The sequence below is a fragment of the Sinohyriopsis cumingii genome, chromosome 1 (genome assembly GCF_028554795.1).
Source record: "Sinohyriopsis cumingii isolate HCF-2022 chromosome 1, ASM2855479v2, whole genome shotgun sequence".
NCBI lineage: Eukaryota > Metazoa > Mollusca > Bivalvia > Unionida > Unionidae > Sinohyriopsis > Sinohyriopsis cumingii.
This window is the reverse complement of record NC_142961.1, coordinates 7,407,989-7,430,545: the sequence shown is the minus strand read 5'-3', so window position 1 is coordinate 7,430,545 and position 22,557 is coordinate 7,407,989. Positions and strand designations below refer to the sequence as shown.

Sequence of the window (22,557 nt, the reverse complement as noted above, 5' to 3'; positions counted from 1 at the left end):
GGTTGACGTGTGGTGTGTGTCTTAGTGTCTCCTTTCTGGGATTCGTTTACCAGCCGATTCCTTTGTGGACTCTTCTCGAACAGTACTTGCCACCAAATAAAGCATGAAAGTAATCCCTTTAAATGTCCACAAGAAACTCTTTTTGTTGAAAGCATTGCGTTTTCATCTAGATACTTCTCGACTTCTACGGGAAAAAAAGATTCGTCAACTTTTAGGTTCCGAAGATGTGCATGACGAACTCCGCCAAGGACGGTCCTAAGCCCGGCTGAAAAAGGAGGAGGGTTGGGCGTGGGGCTAGCAACCCCACCCGTTAAAACAACTCTTGCTCCGGAAACGACAACAAGGGAACAAACGACGACCGGCGCTGGGAGCGAAGCAGACCAGGCAACTGGCTCTATGACGGATGGAGAACAAAACCGCAAGGACGTCCCCATCCCGATAGCGGAACTCCTGACGCAAAAAGCATGGATCAGAGTTGGATGCTGAAACGTGCGAGCGCTCAACCAGACTGGAAAACTAGCACAAGCAGTGAGTGAGTTGAATCACTGCAACTTGACCCTCATGGGTGTAACAGAAGCACGATGGACTGGTGCCGGCAAGCAGAAGTTGAACTCCGGAGAAGCCATCATCTGGTCCGAAAGGAAGGACAATGACCACCGGGAAAAGGTCGCCATCATTATCAGCAAGAGCAAGACCAATACCGTTCTACAGTGGAAGCCATTGAACGAGCGCCTGTTTTACGTCAGGATGAACTCCAAGTACGTCAAGCTGTCTGTTGTTGTGGCCTATGCACCAATAGACGACGCGGAAGAAGAGGACAAAGACACCTTCTACGACGCTCTTCAAGCTGTTTTAGAGGACGTCCCTCGACATGACGTGCTGTTGCTACTTGGCGACTTCAACGCTAGGGTCGGCTACGACAATAAAGACAGAGAGAGGGCCATGGGGCGCCATGGAGTAGGTGTGATGACCGACAACGGGGAAAGACTGGTCAACTTTTGTGAAGAGAATGACTTGGTCATAGGAGGGACCCTGTTCGAGCACAAGGACATCCACAAGCTCACATGGACGTCACCAGACGGCAGAACTCAGAACCAGATCGACCACATCATCATCAACGGCCGATGGAAACACTCCCTGCATGACGTGCGAGTGATACGGCACGCTGACATCGGCAGCGACCATAGTCTTCTGATGGCCAAGGTGACTTTGAAGCTTAGGAAAGTTAGTATAGGGGTCTCCATGAATTAGCGCTTCGATGTGGCCAAGCTAAAAGATCCAAAAGTAAAGGAAGAGTTTAGGCTGGCCCTAAGGAATATGTTTAGTGTTCTAGAAGATGAGACAGCGCTGACCATCGACAATTTCAACAGAGCAATGAAGGAAGCAGGAGAAGTAGTTTTAGGTTATAGGAATAGTAAGAAGACAGAGTGGATATCAGGAGAGACTAGGCCCGAATAGGCGAGAGAAGACAGATTAAGAAGAGACTTTTGGACGCCAAGTCACCAAGACTGAAAGAGAGAATTTCGAAGGAGTATAGAGGAAAAGACAAGGAGGTGAAGAAATCAGCAAGGAGAGACAGGAGAGAATACACAGAGACTGGCAAAGGAGGCGGAGGCAGCAGCAGAGCAGAAAGACATGAAGACGGTGTACCAGAACACCAAGAAGCTGAAGGGCGACTACGGCCAGCACCACGACCTTCCAGTGAGAGATGAAGATGGAACTCATGTCACAGTGGAGGAGGAGAAGCTGAAGAGATGAAAGCAACACTTTGAGTCCATACTGAATCGCCCAGACCCACCAGTGCTCACTGACATTCCTGAAGCAGAGGAGGACCTTGACATCAACTGCGACGACATCACTGTTGAGGAGGTCAAGCAGGCCATCCACAAGCTGAAGAACGGGAGGGCACCTGGCGATGATGGAGTATGCCCCGAGATACTGAAGGCAGAAGACACAAAGACACCGCAGCTTCTTTGCCAGAGTCTCCAAAAGATCTGGGATAGTGAAGAAGCACCGAATGACTGGAAAACAGGAATCATCGTCAAACTTCCCAAGAAAGGAGATCTGGGGAACTGCAACAACTGGCGAGGAATCATCTTACTATCCATCTCCAGTAAGATTTTCAGTCGCATCATTCTCCAACGCATCACAACAGCTGTGGACGGCATCCTACGCCGGGAACAGGCAGGCTTTAGGAAGGGCAAATCATGCATCGACCACATCTTTCTTCTGAGACAGATCCTTGAGCAGTCCCATGAGTGGAATGGATCCCTTTATGTGGTCTTTGTGGATTTTGAGAAGGCCTTCGACAGCCTGCACCAAGCCTCTCTGTGGAAGATCCTACGACACTATGGCATCCCCCAGAAACTTGTCAACGTCATCAGGTCCCTGTACGAGAACATTGAGTGCAGAGTCATCCACAACAACCTACTCATTGAACCATTCAAGCTGGAAACCGGAGTGAAGCAAGGATGCATTCTCTCGCCGATCCTCTTCTCACTGGCCATTGACTGGATCATGCGCCGCACCACAGAGGTCAGGAGGCAAGGAATACAGTGGACGCTGACCTCAATGCTGGATGACCTGGATTATGCCAACGACATCGGGTTGCTGGCTCGCAGACACCAGGATATCCAACAGAAGACACAACAGTTGGTACAGACAGCAAGCACCATAGGTCTTCGAGTCAACATAGAGAAGACACAAGTCTTGAGGAAGAACACTGGAGTGGGCGACCCAATCACCATCAATGACCAGCCTCTGCAAGAGGTAGACGAATTCACGTACCTGGGCAGCAAGGTCGCCACGGATGGAGATTGCAGAAGGGAAGTCACCACAAGAATCAGCAAGGCCAACCAGGCGTTCGCAATGCTGAAGCCCATCTGGAGGACAACAAACCTCAGCGCCCACACGAAGATCCGTATCTTCAAGAGCAACGTGCTGAGCGTCCTTTTGTACGGATCAGAGTGTTGGAAGTCCACTGCTAACATAGAACGCAAGCTCGAAGTCTTCCGGACCAAGTGCCTGAGACGGATCATGAGGATCTTCTGGCCAAACATGATCTTGAACGAGGAACTCCGGCACAGAGCGAGCGCAAGCACCATCGCTGAGACCATTGCAACTCGTCGATGGAGATGGCTCGGCCGCGTCTGCAGAATGCCCCCTGGCTCACTACCAAGGGTGGCACTGAGATGGACTCCACATTGGAAAAGGAACCGTGGCAGACCCAAAGAGACCTGGCGCCGAACCGTGGAGCGGGAACTCAAGACCAGAGGCCTCACCCTGCAGACCGCCCCCATAACAGCAGCCGACATACCAAAATGGTGCTCCATTGCTGTCGCCTCATGCACCAGACGGCGCAGAGAGAATTGATTGATTGATTGATTGATGTGCATGATGATGTGTGTGTAGCTTGTGACTTACACCCTCATTGGACAGATGTACGTGACTGGAAAAGTTGGGGTTTTGAGGCTTTGACCAAAGAAGTGGCCAACTATGCCCAAGATCCTCAATTCAAACGTCACGGGAACAAATTAACTTTTAAACCTGTGTTAGTGACAGTGCCAGAAGAACCCGTCACCGAGGACAACCACTCCCTTCAGGACAGGACTGTCATAGACATTACTGAAAGATCATTCCGGGAGGACACCTGTGTGACTGTACCCAATGTAGAGACTGTAAGAACATTACACACTGCCCCTAGGACATCTTGGTTACCAAAAACGTGTTGTACAGCCACTTGTTTATATTCCACTTTGATCGTTTTGATGTGTTTATTATTGCTGTACTTAACCATTTGGCTTTTATGTACTTTCGTCTTTGGTGTTGTACCATTTTAAAAAAATAAACGTGTCCTGAAAAAGTAGAAAACTCTTGTCTTTTCTGTCTTCGTGTCAAAAGTGAAATTCCCTACACTATAGCTACCTCTACTATCTCTGCTCCTTCTTACTCCACTTTCAAAGTCATCGAGGAACACTTTTGTATCTTCGCCATCCCTTTGGCATCTTAATTGCTGAACCTAGTGGTTCAGACAAAACCAAATTTGTCAAACGTTTGAACGAACATAAACATCGTTTGATCGATCGTCCACCTCAACGGATCGTGTGGTGTTACAGAGTGGTAATCGGCGTACAGCATCTTGCGAGAAAGTCAAGGCGATTCCATCGTGTTTGTGGAAGGCATTCCTAGCGAAGACGACATAATCGTGTCTGACCCCAGTCAAACCCATCTGTTCATTTTCGACGACATATTAGGAGAAGACGAAGAAGAAATTAAAATATGGTTTATGCGCAAAGGGCATAATCGTAATGCCAGTATCATTAACATTACCCAAAATTTGTTTCAACAATGTAAAGCCCATCGCACCAGCAGTCTCAATGCTCATTTCATAGTCTTGTTTAAAAGCCCTAGAGATAAATCGCAAGTGCAAATCTTAGCCAAACAATTTGGACGCCTTGGCTGACTCATGCGTACGACGATGCCACTCAAACCCCACACGCCTATTTACTCGTGGATTTAAAACCCACCGCCTTCGATTATTTGCGATTTCGCACCCATCTGTTTCACCACTGGTGCCAACTGGCCGATCGCCACATCGACACTCAAACCAAAAAGCAACTCAGTTTGAAACCTGGAGGTAGCAGTTCTGTAGGAGGTGTTATCATTCGCTCCCTCTTAGAATGGGATCCTAATTCCCCCCAAAGTTCTTCGGAGGAAAAACACCACTCCTGAAAAAGACATACGAATCCCAAAGAAGAAACATAGCAGTGTTGTCAAGACCAGGTCACAACCCCAGAAAAAGAAAAGCCCCTAGAAAAAGAAAAAGAAAAGTCCCCCAAAAAAGAAAATCCCCCAGAAAACAGCTTCTACCCGCAAGATAGACATTTTGGCCAGGACGCAACATTACATTCGCAAACCACAACCTTCTGCAGTAGCAACTGCGTCTCCAGTAGCCTCATGTTCTTCCACTTCTCCGTTGTTGTTGGTACTTGCCAACCCCAATTTGACACCCCTTCTTCCTCATTTGATTAAACAATTGAAACCCACGTCTCGAAAACTTCCCCTTCAGCGGTGACATCCTCCTTCTCTTTAGCTGCAGTGGCAGCTGCTCACAAAGGATCTGCTCCTAAAATCAAAGTGCGAGAGAGATCGGGCATGTTACAGAGTTAACTGGATTTGTCCAAGCAAGAACTGTCCCTATTTTGTCAGTTGCGAACCCCTCCATGACGCGTGATACCTGTCATCAAGTTGATACGACGTGAACACCATCAGTGGTGAAGCATTCCAGTATAAAAAAGACCTGAAGCAAAGAATGGAAATCAATGTTTTTGTGCTCCTGAACACCCAAAGATGTCACCCCACAGAAGTCATCCCTATTCTAACCCCAGAGGAAAGAAAATGAAAGGACTGCCCCCTCGTTTAGCCAAACATGGGGACATGTTGTCCGTTCTGTCCAAAGTTTCTCCATCCATGCGAAAAAAAAACGCATTCAAACCGCCTCCAAAGACATCATCGATACCGTGTGCGAATGTTGTTTGAATGTCTTGAAAGGCACTATACCTTTGTCTGAAAACCAGAAAAAATGCTTAGCCAAACATCGTCACGTTCTTCGCCAAATGCTTCAAACGAAAATACCAAAAGAGGAAGGTTTTGGTACAACGGGGAGGAATTTTGCCCGTTGTTAGTACCCTTGCTGCAAGTAGTTTTGGGAACAATGCTGGGAAGACTCAAGGGAGCAAGATAAAAAGGGACCAGGAAGATAAAAGGGACCTCTGGAGTCCACAAATCTCAGACGTGATCCTTGAAATCGAATGGAAGGAAGAAAACTGGCTTTAGTGCCTTACAAATGATGGATTGAATGCCATCGTTGGCAAGAAAAACAGACCCCGCATTTGCCTCCCAATCCGAATTTGACCGAGATGGAACAGTTACAACACGAAATGCAATCATTGATGGATCGCAACGATTTGTCTGAAATAGAAAAATCGCAAAAGTACGGTCAACTCTTGCAACGACTACAACTCTTTCACCAGAAAGCTTTAGACGAAACAGCTCTACCCACTCTGAAAGATTTTAAGGTCTTGATGAAAAGTGCATCACCATCCTCACCATAACACCCAGCGGCCATGACAGACCTTGCCCCACGATAGCCTGAGGAAGACGAGGAGGTACGATAAGTCTTTCAAACACCGTCAACAGCTCCAATTCCTAGTAAGATTGCAACGTCCCTGTTGACCCCTTTCCCCACTCCCAAACGAGAAGAACTGAAAGCTTGGGTTAAAACGATGATGTTCACTCCTCCTTCGACAGAAGTGAAAAAGAAAGAAGGGAAGCTAGAAGTGAAAAAAGAAAAGAATACCAAAGCCATTCCATTACCACCTTCACCACCACCACCAGTACCTTCGACTTCTACTCCCGTGGCACATCGGACACGTAATGCCGTTTCCAAACCACCATCTGGCCCCATCCAAAGTATCATGAGCGAAGACTGGGTGACTTATTAAAAATGTAGAAGGTGTTAGCCAACATTTACTACGATCCGTCCTATTCTGCAGGTTACGTAGGAGTTCAGAAATTGTATCGTGTTGGGAAAACTCGTCTGAAAAGTCTCCGTTTACCTCAAGTGCAACGATGGCTACAAGAACAAGCCATCTACACTTTACACAAGCTCATTCGACGAAAATTTCCAGAAGTCGCACCCGAGTGGAGGACATCAACCATCAATGGCAAGCCGATTTGGCCACCTACAATAGTGGCTACAGATACTAGTTTTGTGTCATCGACGTCTTTTCCATTTTTGCCTAGGTCGTGTCATTGACATCCAAATCGAGCAGTGAATTAGTGCGAGCTCTCTATCTGGCGTTGAAACAAAGTCGTCGTCACCCTCTTCGATGGGAAACCGACAAAGGCACCGAATGTCTGAACCGAGCTTTCCAAAAAGAATTAAAGAAAATTGACATTCATTTTTTCACCAACGAGAATCCCGAAACCAAAGTCAGCATCTGGGAACATTTTCAACGCACCTTGAAAGAATGCATTTGGAAATATTCTACGCATCAGCACGCTCTCAAGTCCATCGACGTCTTACCGCACTTGGTCCAAGCGTACAACCAATCTTACCATCGAAGCATTGGACGTGCCGCCCAAGAAGTGACTCCCGACAACAAAGTGCTCGTTTTCGAGCGCCTGTTTGGCTGTCCCCAAGAAAAGTGGAGTGTTGGCAGCAGGAGATTAGGTGCGCACTGGCAAAACCAAACGCACTTTCGACAAAGGTTACTTACCCGACTGCACCACCGAATTGTTTCGTGTCACTGGACGAGTGCGTGGCCGTCATCCTACCATCTATTAAATGGAAGACATGAACGGGAAAGTCTTAAAAGGAACGTTTTACTTGCCCGAGTTACAACGCCTAACCAAAAAAGAAAACGAAGTAAACGAAATCGAAAGCATTCTCGAAAGAAGAACCCGTAAAGTGGGAAAACGACGTATCAAAGAAGTCAAAGTACGTTGGAAAGGATATCCTCCCAGCCTAGATTCCTTGATCGACGCTTCGCAATGCATCTACTATAAAAAGAAGTGACCATCATGCTCTTCCACACATCCTCAGCTACCGCTACCACTGCAATGACTGCTCCTTCACTGAGTTCGTCTTTGCAAGATCTACAAAAGCAACCCTTGTGGGCGTGGTCCGGAGGACCTGTGCCTAAAAACCAAATCGTCTTTTTCTGCCAAATATTTGTGGTGTATTGTGTCATCGGTGTAGCCATTGCCAATTTGAGAATGCAACAAGGAGACAAACAATTGTGGACCATTTTACTGAGCAGTTTTATCGGTTACCTTCTTCCCAATCCTTCCCTGAAATTCTCCTCGAACGGGAACAACGGGAGCCTTGTGCCCAATGTCAGTCAAAATTCCAACAACAACAACAACAGTTTGGGCGGAGAAACTCCTGTGACTCAACAAGAGAACAAACTACAACAGTCTACCTCTCACACAACTACAACACAAAGGGCCGGGATTGAGAATAAGACTGTCCATACCAATACGGACCAAGATCCGTTAGTAACTCAACAACAACTGGCTGAAATTTTAAATCAAGCTTCACAAACTATTTCTACTAACATACTCAGCCAAATTCTGGCAATGTTGGCAGACGACCCCGAAGAATTTGAAACTTCCACGCTGGCAGCGGCCCTGGAAGTATCATCATCCAGCGGCGATGAAGCTGAGGAACCTGCACCACCAAAACAGAGTGGAAGAAAGGAAGGCTCTATCTACCGGAATATGGGACTGGGAAAGGCAATTGATGATATAAAAAAGCGGGCCACTTCGTCAATGCAATCCAATACATTAATTGGCGCTTTCTTGGTACACAGAAACCACGACCGGCACAATGGCATTATGGAGTCAGAATTTTGAGCCAATTCTATTATGAAGCTTACTCAGAGTTCTCCTTGCGCCAGCTGACCGAGGCGGCTAAATACATCGCTAAACTTCATGGTTATGCCTTTCCTGGGGAAACTAACGAAGAAAGCAAAACAGCCAGCTATGCAGGGAAGCAAAGGACAGACGGGGAACGTTTGCCTAAAAACAAAAAGCCCTTCTTAGGGCTACTAAAATTGCCTGTAAATATCTAATAGGGATCCATTTTGGCTTGGTATCCCTCCTAGATCAACTAATCTTACATCTGAATTGATCTGTTTTGGTACCGCCGTTTAAATTCTCACACTTACCCTTTTACCATGCGTTACTCAACTGCTATAAGTCGTTTAGACTTGACCGATTGGTTTTTAATTTCAATAAGTATGTACACTATGTACACTAAATTCAAACTTGTTCGGAAAATTTATTCAAAATTTACAACTCTTATGATTTGATTAATTGCAGAGGTGGCTAACACATTATTTGTGTATTTTGTCCATTAGTAAAACTGGACATGATTTGGAATAAGTACGTGCTGGCGTTTTGGGGGAGTACATGGCATCCATGGCTGGCTTTCCGAGTACCTTTCCTCCTTTACCACGTTCGGACATCGTACACGTGGCAGTATGTGGAACGATTTCCACCTGCCACAAGACCAGGTGTTCTAATGTGACGTCATCGCTGCCGACCAATCGTAGCGGGCGTCACATTACTGCTTGGGTTGACACCTGGGGCATTTCAATCCAACTAAGAAACATGAGTGTGTGGTGTGACTATTCCCACTCATGTTTATTAGCCTTTCATTCAGGTTGTTAAGGACTAGTTAGTCCTACACCTGAGTGGCTAAATTAAAAAGTATTCTGTGAGTACATGAAAGCCTGGGGGATGAGGCTCCTTTTCCTTCCCCCAGGAGTAATTAAAAATCACGCAGTGCGTGAATAAACAAGTGGTACATGTTCAAAAGAACGAAAACCACTATAATCCAACTAACCAACCATCCAGTCTGACTATCTGTTGATGATTCATCCTCCTATGAAGATGTGCTCAAAACTAGCAAAGCTGAACCAAGCTTTCGTGAATTTACATCGTGTCAGGCAAAGCCTGATACCGAAGCCTGAAAAGATAGAGAATGTCAGAATGTTAAAAGTAACCGAAGACCTGACAGAAGAGCTCTTTAGAGAGGAAATCAAGAAAGGAAAGGAAGAATGGACGTAAAAGTACATATTTCAGAAGCAGAAAGAGCAGGAGCAGTAACAGCAGCAGCAGCAGGAACCAGACAGATTTTGTCGACTGCCGTGTAGACACGAAAGAGTTCTCCTTCTCTTTCAGAAGAAGCAGGCCCTGTCCTGTGAGAAGGCCTGTCGCCAGACGGGGACGCAGTCTTAAACAATAAAAGATTGCCATAACTCCCGGTCCACAAAAAACAAACCTTTTCAGAGCTACCCAAATACTCTAGAAAAGAGGTACTAATTCAGTTGCCAATGGTATGTTAATAAGTTAAAATTTAGAAGTGTGTCTATAAGCACTTCGTTACTTTAACTTTGTTAGAAGTGTGTCTATAAGCATTTCGTTTCGGTAGCTTGTCAAAGAGTCAGTGAGTTTTTGTTAGTAGTTAGAGTTTGTAAGTAAAAAAAGTGAGTAAGTGTTTGGTCAAGCCTGAGGCGAGGACACCTCCGCAGACAGTACCAGCATCACAGTCACAGCCTATGCCACCAGTACAAAGACCAGTGGTTCGCCAGACTAAAAATTGGGAAGAGGAAATAAGGAGATCACAGCATCCACGCGTGTGGCATAGGAGAAGAGACAGGGATGTCTTCACTATCCCTGAAAGTGAAGACTGTGAGAGTGAAGCCAGTCAACCCCCATCTGTGTTACAAGCCACGCGCATCAATTGGGAGCAGAATTGGGGCCGGAGATGTTTCTGTGGTGCCAAACCTGGGAGATGTAACCATTAGCCAGGTGTGTTTGGAGTTTTTTTAAAAAAACAGACTTTTCTCGGCTACCCCAGTACTCTAGAAAAGAGACTATTCAAATTGCCAATTTGAGTGATGAGTAGTGTGATAAAAGACACTCACTCCTTTACTGATGTGAATGTGTGTGTGTGTGTGTGTGTGTGTGAGCTCACGTACGTTTGTGTGGATAGTAGAGTGTGTGTTTTAATAAGTGCGCATACGTTTGTGTGGATTGTAGAGTGTGTCTTTGCATAAGTGCGCATACGTTTGTGTGGATAGTAGATTTTTGGGGTTTGTAAGAGTTCATGTACGTTTGTATGAATAGTAGATATTGTGGTTTATTGATAGTATAATTTGGGTTTGTTTTTCTCCTTCTCATTTGTGGATAGTATATATATATTTTTAGGGGGGTCTCCTTTTTCTGTGTGGATAGTAGATATTGGGGTTTTTGATAGTATAATTTGGGGGGGGAGGTCTCTTTCTCGTGTGTGGATAGTAGATAATATGTGAAGTGAGTATAAGGGATGTATTAGGGATGTTTTGCTTCACGTTCGTGATTAACAAATATAAAGTTAAAACGTTCGTTGTTCGCGCCATTCAGCATTGAATAAACGAAAATGGCAAAAGAGTTGTTTAACAAATTGAAGGACTGGTGTTACTGTATCTTGGATGCAGCCTATGTGGTGGAAAGGCTTGAGAAGGAATGAAAGTATCCAGGTATTCTAGACTTTGTCACTAGCCTGAAAGTAACCAACATATGTGAGTGTGGGAACCTTGAAGGAGTGGGAACCTTGAAGGAGGCCCTTGACGGTGTCATGAAAGTAAGGTGCTTTCTAGAAGACACATTGCATTGGACAGAGTGGTCATTTGTGAAAAAGGGGCTGGAACAACTAAAGAAAGGAGAAGAAATTATGAGAAAAGTGCTGGAAGAAGAGGTGATGAAGATAAAAGACAGTTGGGCTAAAGAAATAAAGGACAAAGTAAACAAAGCAAAAAGAGGAGTTTGAAAAAGTGAATGAAGATACAGGAAAAATTTAGTTTGATGGGACATCCTGACTGGATTCAAGAGACGGAAAAGAAGAAGAAGAAAAGAATAGTTGAGAAAGTGAGGAGATAGTGGAAGAACTGGAGAAAATAGAAGAAGAAGAAGAAGAAGAAGAAGAAGATGATGATGATGATGATGATGATGATGATGAAGATTAATCCAAAGACCCTTTTCATGGCCACTCATATGCGTCGAAAAGATTTGCTTTCTTGTCTAAAAATTGTTGTTTGTGTTTGTATGTAGTCTGTTGTATGTGTTATCTATGTATCTGTCCCGCCAAAACGTTCTAGGGTTTTTTCCCCGCTCTTTGGTCCCGATTGAGGTCAGCCCCTTGCTACATTGTTACCAATCTTCAGCACTGTAACGTCACCTTACCTGTAATTTATTTTCCGCTTGTCGCTATACAGGCCCAACGGGGATCTTCAATGCTAATTCCCATTGTCGCTATAAATCTTATCGCTATACAGGCCCAAGGGGGTGGGGGGTGGGTCTGTAATGTATTTTTCCATTGTCGCTATATCGCCCTCTTCACTACTTACATACGAAGATACTAACAAGGAGGTCGCTGAACTGAATGACAAGACGCCATTAGTCATCAATGAGCCAAACCATACAAAACCACACAGGAGAAATTCTAACAAGGAGTGGACGTCTAATAAAAAAAAGCCTGCAAGATACAGAGATTTTGTTATGTGAACTAGATAATTTTTCTCAATTACAAAACTTGTGTCTTGTGAATATTAGAAACTGAAAGTGTTTAAGGGCATAATAATAAATCTATGATATAAAATCAGTTTATATGCAGTGATAACAAGTGGATTGAAGAACAAAATCTTACGACAATAGATTTAAGTGACAATGCCAATATATCACCATATATTTGTTTTTATTAGTGTAAGAATCATTGTGAATGTCATAGGGCTAGAACTTAATTTTAACTACAATTAGTAGAACTTTTACAACTCACCAGTAACTCTCTCTCTCTCTCTCTCTCTCTCTCTCTCTCTCTCTCTCTCTCTCTCTTTCTCTCTCTCTCTCTCTATATATATATATATGAAGAAGAAGAAGATTAACCCAAAGACCCTTATATATATTCGTGTGCAAAATAGATCTTTGTCAAGTAGTATGTTTACAATTTTTTTAATAAGAAAAAGAGAATTGAATATGTGAATTTAAAAGAAAAGCACAATCCTCATTTTATGGGGAAGTTGTGGTAATATACGGTATTAACATTCTGTTGCTACAAATGGTCTGACAGTTACATGTGACCTCCAGGTTCTCACTCAGTTGTAACCCTACATTAGCATGAGAAACTAGTGTGCGTGGGTATTCTCCGTTTGGAGTCAGTTGAACATAGCCGTAAAAGTAGTTAGACCAAACCATGTTTTGTGTTATTTAGCAAAACATAACATACCGTATATTACCACGCTGGTGTTGGCACAGTAATTTAAATACAAATAATAGTTTGTTTGGCTGAAATGTATTAGCAAGAAAGGAAACTCCATTCCCTCAGAACCACTTTTGGCTATTTCTGCATTTGGATTGTGTGTATAACTGACCAATATGTGAGGAGGAAAAAAAAAACAAAAACGGAAGGTCGATCAGTGGTAACTTCTGGGTAAAATCCTTGCTTCGTAAATGGCCAGTGGGCCAAATGGAATCGGGTTACAATTAATACTTCCAGTTCAGTACCCGTAGTTCTAGTCTATTTTTAGAACATTTTTTCCTCTCTCATTTTGATGGTGATAGAAGAGTTTTATTTATGCAGTTTTGGTAGGGATTTAAAGGTAACTGTTTATTCTTGATAATATGAGCTCAGGGTGTTGTTGTCTGTATGTATTTTGGCGACAGTGCACAGTGAGTAATAAGGCCTTGGTGATGATCCGGAAGTGAAATACGTGTTCTGGTTACATGCTGTTATGTTGACAGTCAATGATCTAAAAAAAGAGCAGGTCAACCTTTGACAAGAACTTAACCGTGAAGTCATCTTTGAAGGTATTTTAGATTAACATATGATTTGCATTGATTGTCACACAGTGGAAAGGTCAGTACTGAGAAACAAATGTAGAGAACATATAGTAAAATTAATTGTGTACTATGTCCTGTAAGGGCAGTATTTGAGCAAAGTTTAAATTGGTATAAAATCTTTATTATTAAAGATAGACACATGAAATTTTAATATGTCATGTATATTGACTTTTAAAATATAAGAATGAAATTAAAAGTAAAAAATTAATTTTTATTTTAAAAATTTTAATAAAATTTAAAAAAAATTAAAAAAAAAAATTAAAAAACCCCTAAAATGCACATATATAATATTTTTGGGAATCATATTAAATGTTATCAGCATGTATGTATTCCTACACCATATAAAAGCTCCAATGGTGGATTTTTGTCACATTTTGTCAGAGAAAATATCTTTGTAGTCAAAATGAGACCTTCATTAAAAATACATGAAGACAAAATTATAATTTGTATTGGCCATTCAGACTATTTATTAGGGGTCCAATCAGTTAATTTATGTGTTTATGATGGGGTCACTTCCTGAGTAACAAATATCTGCTTGTATAGCCTTCAGTAATTGTTTATAAACATAGTTATAAGGTATTTAGTGAGAGGACAGCGATGAAAACTTTATACTAGAACCTACTCAAGTTCTCTACTAAATCATTTTAAACTGTCTGAGAATGAAATACAGGTCAAAGGGATAAAATATGCTTCCCCCAGGTATATTTACCCTTGGATGTAAGAAAAAAGCAAAATGATGTAAGTTGAATACAAAATGCATTCCATTTTATTGTTCAGTTAGGTTAAGATATTGATTGGTGTAGTGCGGCATTGTGGCCTATATGATGTTATGGGAATTCTAATGATCCATCTTGCTTTATGCATTATTAATTACTAATACTATTTGTTAATTGACACTCTAAAGATTACATAAGAAGCATTCAAACAAATTATTTGAATTTAACTTTGTACATGGTTACATATCCCACATGTACAAATATCCATCCATTTTAGAATGTTTGGGATCAAAAGTTCACATTCAGTACATCATATAGGCTGACATTTTACCTATAGTGAACCTGTAAAGCACATTTATGGCTATGTGCACTGAAAATATCCCAAAATGTTATTTTCATCATGAATATGCCTATGTATGGTAACATATTTCAATTTAGTACTTTGACAGAGTGCGGTATTGAAACATCAGCTGATATCTGATTCCATTCAATCAATGAGCTTAATAATTGGTAACCAACACTCTTCAAAATACCATATAAATGTTCAAATAGATAATTTGATTTATGTTTGCATATTTGATCTTAACAAGTACATTGTATATGTCCCACATATGCAAATTTCCATCCTTGTTTACAAGTTTTGGGGATGAGAATTTCACATTTAGCTGATGATATAGGATTTATTGGTACTTATAGTTGATTTTTATGACCACATTTGGCTGTATTCACTTGTAATATCCAAAATTGTTATTTCCCTCATGAATAAGAATGCTTATAGTAACACATTCTAATTTAGTATATTGTCACTTGACTTTCCTGTATACTGGTATGTAATAATGTTTACACCAATGATCAAACCTCACCGCCCCAACATTGCCTTAAACTTTATGATACATAGTCTACCTGATTAGTTATTTAACTTGTAAATGGCTAAATGTGCTTCTAGAAACCTCATATACTTTTAGGATGAATTTAACACTTTAATACATGGCCATTGCTTCACATTTCTGAGTGTCACTCTGTCAAGTTTAATATTTTCCCCCATGCTTGCAACCTTAATGTTAATTTGAAATCACCATATCTAACACATTTTAACTTCATTTACATAGATCTTACTGTTTTCTAGAATTAAGTGAAACATATTGCATCTTTTCAGGTCTAGCCTGGTATCTGGAACAAAGTGTTAGAGTTGGATTAGCTTGGAAGCTCTCCTGAGTAGTCTGGTGGTAATAGCATGGTTTCATAAGGGCATGTGCAGTGTACTACCATAAGTGACCAAGATTAGTTCATATCACCACACTGATACATGGCACCTCAAAGACATGGCTTAGGTTTTCATGAGAGAGATCAGCACCATTTTTCAGTAAGGTAGAACCTCCCTAGAAGCTATTTTCCTATCCCATTGCCACCTTTTGTTGTTATCGACATTGAAATGGAATGCATTTTTGCTATAAAACATGGTAGTGGTCCCATTAGAACTTTAAATCTGAATGTGCTATTAGTTATGGAAACAACTGCCTAAGTACCTGACACAATAAATGTGGAACATAGCACCTGTCAGTGTTTCTTTAGTGTGTACACCTATATGCATCTGGACAGGCATATTGCGGTTTGCTGCCAAAATCACTATGAGCTATGATGCTTCACTACCCCTGGGGAAAATGTTATCAGTTATACAGACCCAAACTACCATTTGTTTTAAATATCATTCATTAGTCAACTTTTCTGTCTAAAATTTGTCAAACTGTGTTTTAAAACTTGTATGAAAATTTAAGTTTTCAATAAAATTTAGTTTTTAAAATTTAAATGTTTATTTAATTTGCCATTAAAACTGAATTTATCAACATTTGTAATTTTCAAACATATTTTCAGACAGGGCTTATCTTGTATCACAATTAGGTTTTTACTGCATTGAAAAATTCCTATAATTAAGGAAGATATAGCAAATTTAGTTTTGGTTTCTCAAGAGCACTTGGACCAGAACTTGCACCCTGTGGAACACCAGCACTACATACTTTCTGACAGGTGTCACATGTTTTCCTTGCAAGGAAATTCGAAAAGACTTCATGTATAAAGTTGAAATAGGTATAGCATGCAAATATAAAAGTTTGAATAAAATTGGCATAAAACATGGAGCCTGTCAGGAATCGGGTTACAATTAATACTTCCAGTTCAGTACCCACGAATGTAGTTCTAGTCTATTTTTAGAACATTTTTTCCTCTCTCATTTTGATGGTGATAGAAGAGTTTTATTTATGCAGTTTTGGTAGGGATTTAAAGGTAACTGTTTATTCTTGATAATATGAGCTCAGGGTGTTGTTGTCTGTATGTATTTTGGCGACAGTGCACAGTGAGTAATAAGGCCTTGGTGATGATCCGGAAGTGAAATACGTGTTCTGGTTACATGCTGTTATGTTGACAGTCAATGATCTAAAAAAAGAGCAGGTCAACCTTTGACAAGAACTTAACCGTGAAGTCATCTTTGAAGGTATTTTAGATTAACATATGATTTGCATTGATTGTCACACAGTGGAAAGGTCAGTACTGAGAAACAAATGTAGAGAACATATAGTAAAATTAATTGTGTACTATGTCCTGTAAGGGCAGTATTTGAGCAAAGTTTAAATTGGTATAAAATCTTTATTATTAAAGATAGACACATGAAATTTTAATATGTCATGTATATTGACTTTTAAAATATAAGAATGAAATTAAAAGTAAAAAATTAATTTTTATTTTAAAAATTTTAATAAAATTTAAAAAAAATTAAAAAAAAAAATTAAAAAACCCCTAAAATGCACATATATAATATTTTTGGGAATCATATTAAATGTTATCAGCATGTATGTATTCCTACACCATATAAAAGCTCCAATGGTGGATTTTTGTCACATTTTGTCAGAGAAAATATCTTTGTAGTCAAAATGAGACCTTCATTAAAAATACATGAAGACAAAATTATAATTTGTATTGGCCATTCAGACTATTTATTAGGGGTCCAATCAGTTAATTTATGTGTTTATGATGGGGTCACTTCCTGAGTAACAAATATCTGCTTGTATAGCCTTCAGTAATTGTTTATAAACATAGTTATAAGGTATTTAGTGAGAGGACAGCGATGAAAACTTTATACTAGAACCTACTCAAGTTCTCTACTAAATCATTTTAAACTGTCTGAGAATGAAATACAGGTCAAAGGGATAAAATATGCTTCCCCCAGGTATATTTACCCTTGGATGTAAGAAAAAAGCAAAATGATGTAAGTTGAATACAAAATGCATTCCATTTTATTGTTCAGTTAGGTTAAGATATTGATTGGTGTAGTGCGGCATTGTGGCCTATATGATGTTATGGGAATTCTAATGATCCATCTTGCTTTATGCATTATTAATTACTAATACTATTTGTTAATTGACACTCTAAAGATTACATAAGAAGCATTCAAACAAATTATTTGAATTTAACTTTGTACATGGTTACATATCCCACATGTACAAATATCCATCCATTTTAGAATGTTTGGGATCAAAAGTTCACATTCAGTACATCATATAGGCTGACATTTTACCTATAGTGAACCTGTAAAGCACATTTATGGCTATGTGCACTGAAAATATCCCAAAATGTTATTTTCATCATGAATATGCCTATGTATGGTAACATATTTCAATTTAGTACTTTGACAGAGTGCGGTATTGAAACATCAGCTGATATCTGATTCCATTCAATCAATGAGCTTAATAATTGGTAACCAACACTCTTCAAAATACCATATAAATGTTCAAATAGATAATTTGATTTATGTTTGCATATTTGATCTTAACAAGTACATTGTATATGTCCCACATATGCAAATTTCCATCCTTGTTTACAAGTTTTGGGGATGAGAATTTCACATTTAGCTGATGATATAGGATTTATTGGTACTTATAGTTGATTTTTATGACCACATTTGGCTGTATTCACTTGTAATATCCAAAATTGTTATTTCCCTCATGAATAAGAATGCTTATAGTAACACATTCTAATTTAGTATATTGTCACTTGACTTTCCTGTATACTGGTATGTAATAATGTTTACACCAATGATCAAACCTCACCGCCCCAACATTGCCTTAAACTTTATGATACATAGTCTACCTGATTAGTTATTTAACTTGTAAATGGCTAAATGTGCTTCTAGAAACCTCATATACTTTTAGGATGAATTTAACACTTTAATACATGGCCATTGCTTCACATTTCTGAGTGTCACTCTGTCAAGTTTAATATTTTCCCCCATGCTTGCAACCTTAATGTTAATTTGAAATCACCATATCTAACACATTTTAACTTCATTTACATAGATCTTACTGTTTTCTAGAATTAAGTGAAACATATTGCATCTTTTCAGGTCTAGCCTGGTATCTGGAACAAAGTGTTAGAGTTGGATTAGCTTGGAAGCTCTCCTGAGTAGTCTGGTGGTAATAGCATGGTTTCATAAGGGCATGTGCAGTGTACTACCATAAGTGACCAAGATTAGTTCATATCACCACACTGATACATGGCACCTCAAAGACATGGCTTAGGTTTTCATGAGAGAGATCAGCACCATTTTTCAGTAAGGTAGAACCTCCCTAGAAGCTATTTTCCTATCCCATTGCCACCTTTTGTTGTTATCGACATTGAAATGGAATGCATTTTTGCTATAAAACATGGTAGTGGTCCCATTAGAACTTTAAATCTGAATGTGCTATTAGTTATGGAAACAACTGCCTAAGTACCTGACACAATAAATGTGGAACATAGCACCTGTCAGTGTTTCTTTAGTGTGTACACCTATATGCATCTGGACAGGCATATTGCGGTTTGCTGCCAAAATCACTATGAGCTATGATGCTTCACTACCCCTGGGGAAAATGTTATCAGTTATACAGACCCAAACTACCATTTGTTTTAAATATCATTCATTAGTCAACTTTTCTGTCTAAAATTTGTCAAACTGTGTTTTAAAACTTGTATGAAAATTTAAGTTTTCAATAAAATTTAGTTTTTAAAATTTAAATGTTTATTTAATTTGCCATTAAAACTGAATTTATCAACATTTGTAATTTTCAAACATATTTTCAGACAGGGCTTATCTTGTATCACAATTAGGTTTTTACTGCATTGAAAAATTCCTATAATTAAGGAAGATATAGCAAATTTAGTTTTGGTTTCTCAAGAGCACTTGGACCAGAACTTGCACCCTGTGGAACACCAGCACTACATACTTTCTGACAGGTGTCACATGTTTTCCTTGCAAGGAAATTCGAAAAGACTTCATGTATAAAGTTGAAATAGGTATAGCATGCAAATATAAAAGTTTGAATAAAATTGGCATAAAACATGGAGCCTGTCAGGAATCGGGTTACAATTAATACTTCCAGTTCAGTACCCACGAATGTAGTTCTAGTCTATTTTTAGAACATTTTTTCCTCTCTCATTTTGATGGTGATAGAAGAGTTTTATTTATGCAGTTTTGGTAGGGATTTAAAGGTAACTGTTTATTCTTGATAATATGAGCTCAGGGTGTTGTTGTCTGTATGTATTTTGGCGACAGTGCACAGTGAGTAATAAGGCCTTGGTGATGATCCGGAAGTGAAATACGTGTTCTGGTTACATGCTGTTATGTTGACAGTCAATGATCTAAAAAAAGAGCAGGTCAACCTTTGACAAGAACTTAACCGTGAAGTCATCTTTGAAGGTATTTTAGATTAACATATGATTTGCATTGATTGTCACACAGTGGAAAGGTCAGTACTGAGAAACAAATGTAGAGAACATATAGTAAAATTAATTGTGTACTATGTCCTGTAAGGGCAGTATTTGAGCAAAGTTTAAATTGGTATAAAATCTTTATTATTAAAGATAGACACATGAAATTTTAATATGTCATGTATATTGACTTTTAAAATATAAGAATGAAATTAAAAGTAAAAAATTAATTTTTATTTTAAAAATTTTAATAAAATTTAAAAAAAATTAAAAAAAAAAATTAAAAAACCCCTAAAATGCACATATATAATATTTTTGGGAATCATATTAAATGTTATCAGCATGTATGTATTCCTACACCATATAAAAGCTCCAATGGTGGATTTTTGTCACATTTTGTCAGAGAAAATATCTTTGTAGTCAAAATGAGACCTTCATTAAAAATACATGAAGACAAAATTATAATTTGTATTGGCCATTCAGACTATTTATTAGGGGTCCAATCAGTTAATTTATGTGTTTATGATGGGGTCACTTCCTGAGTAACAAATATCTGCTTGTATAGCCTTCAGTAATTGTTTATAAACATAGTTATAAGGTATTTAGTGAGAGGACAGCGATGAAAACTTTATACTAGAACCTACTCAAGTTCTCTACTAAATCATTTTAAACTGTCTGAGAATGAAATACAGGTCAAAGGGATAAAATATGCTTCCCCCAGGTATATTTACCCTTGGATGTAAGAAAAAAGCAAAATGATGTAAGTTGAATACAAAATGCATTCCATTTTATTGTTCAGTTAGGTTAAGATATTGATTGGTGTAGTGCGGCATTGTGGCCTATATGATGTTATGGGAATTCTAATGATCCATCTTGCTTTATGCATTATTAATTACTAATACTATTTGTTAATTGACACTCTAAAGATTACATAAGAAGCATTCAAACAAATTATTTGAATTTAACTTTGTACATGGTTACATATCCCACATGTACAAATATCCATCCATTTTAGAATGTTTGGGATCAAAAGTTCACATTCAGTACATCATATAGGCTGACATTTTACCTATAGTGAACCTGTAAAGCACATTTATGGCTATGTGCACTGAAAATATCCCAAAATGTTATTTTCATCATGAATATGCCTATGTATGGTAACATATTTCAATTTAGTACTTTGACAGAGTGCGGTATTGAAACATCAGCTGATATCTGATTCCATTCAATCAATGAGCTTAATAATTGGTAACCAACACTCTTCAAAATACCATATAAATGTTCAAATAGATAATTTGATTTATGTTTGCATATTTGATCTTAACAAGTACATTGTATATGTCCCACATATGCAAATTTCCATCCTTGTTTACAAGTTTTGGGGATGAGAATTTCACATTTAGCTGATGATATAGGATTTATTGGTACTTATAGTTGATTTTTATGACCACATTTGGCTGTATTCACTTGTAATATCCAAAATTGTTATTTCCCTCATGAATAAGAATGCTTATAGTAACACATTCTAATTTAGTATATTGTCACTTGACTTTCCTGTATACTGGTATGTAATAATGTTTACACCAATGATCAAACCTCACCGCCCCAACATTGCCTTAAACTTTATGATACATAGTCTACCTGATTAGTTATTTAACTTGTAAATGGCTAAATGTGCTTCTAGAAACCTCATATACTTTTAGGATGAATTTAACACTTTAATACATGGCCATTGCTTCACATTTCTGAGTGTCACTCTGTCAAGTTTAATATTTTCCCCCATGCTTGCAACCTTAATGTTAATTTGAAATCACCATATCTAACACATTTTAACTTCATTTACATAGATCTTACTGTTTTCTAGAATTAAGTGAAACATATTGCATCTTTTCAGGTCTAGCCTGGTATCTGGAACAAAGTGTTAGAGTTGGATTAGCTTGGAAGCTCTCCTGAGTAGTCTGGTGGTAATAGCATGGTTTCATAAGGGCATGTGCAGTGTACTACCATAAGTGACCAAGATTAGTTCATATCACCACACTGATACATGGCACCTCAAAGACATGGCTTAGGTTTTCATGAGAGAGATCAGCACCATTTTTCAGTAAGGTAGAACCTCCCTAGAAGCTATTTTCCTATCCCATTGCCACCTTTTGTTGTTATCGACATTGAAATGGAATGCATTTTTGCTATAAAACATGGTAGTGGTCCCATTAGAACTTTAAATCTGAATGTGCTATTAGTTATGGAAACAACTGCCTAAGTACCTGACACAATAAATGTGGAACATAGCACCTGTCAGTGTTTCTTTAGTGTGTACACCTATATGCATCTGGACAGGCATATTGCGGTTTGCTGCCAAAATCACTATGAGCTATGATGCTTCACTACCCCTGGGGAAAATGTTATCAGTTATACAGACCCAAACTACCATTTGTTTTAAATATCATTCATTAGTCAACTTTTCTGTCTAAAATTTGTCAAACTGTGTTTTAAAACTTGTATGAAAATTTAAGTTTTCAATAAAATTTAGTTTTTAAAATTTAAATGTTTATTTAATTTGCCATTAAAACTGAATTTATCAACATTTGTAATTTTCAAACATATTTTCAGACAGGGCTTATCTTGTATCACAATTAGGTTTTTACTGCATTGAAAAATT

At 39.1% G+C, this 22,557-nt stretch overlaps 1 long non-coding RNA gene and 1 pseudogene across 2 annotated transcripts in view; both read left to right on the top strand.

Moving 5' to 3' along the window:
* Positions 1–561: 561 nt before the first annotated feature.
* LOC149806374 (protein CFDP2 pseudogene) lies at positions 562–1,251 on the top strand (annotated as a pseudogene).
* Positions 1,252–13,081: 11,830 nt separating this feature from the next.
* The window catches only part of LOC149806373 (uncharacterized), a 37,816-nt gene continuing 28,340 nt past the window's right edge, over positions 13,082–22,557 (top strand). The window contains exons 1-3 of one of the 2 annotated variants that reach the window (XR_016420105.1): positions 13,082–15,530; positions 18,556–18,767; positions 21,793–22,004. This is a non-coding gene — a long non-coding RNA (uncharacterized LOC149806373). The remainder of the gene's footprint in view (positions 15,531–18,555; positions 18,768–21,792; positions 22,005–22,557) is intronic. The other variant, XR_016420104.1, reaches the window with a different exon arrangement.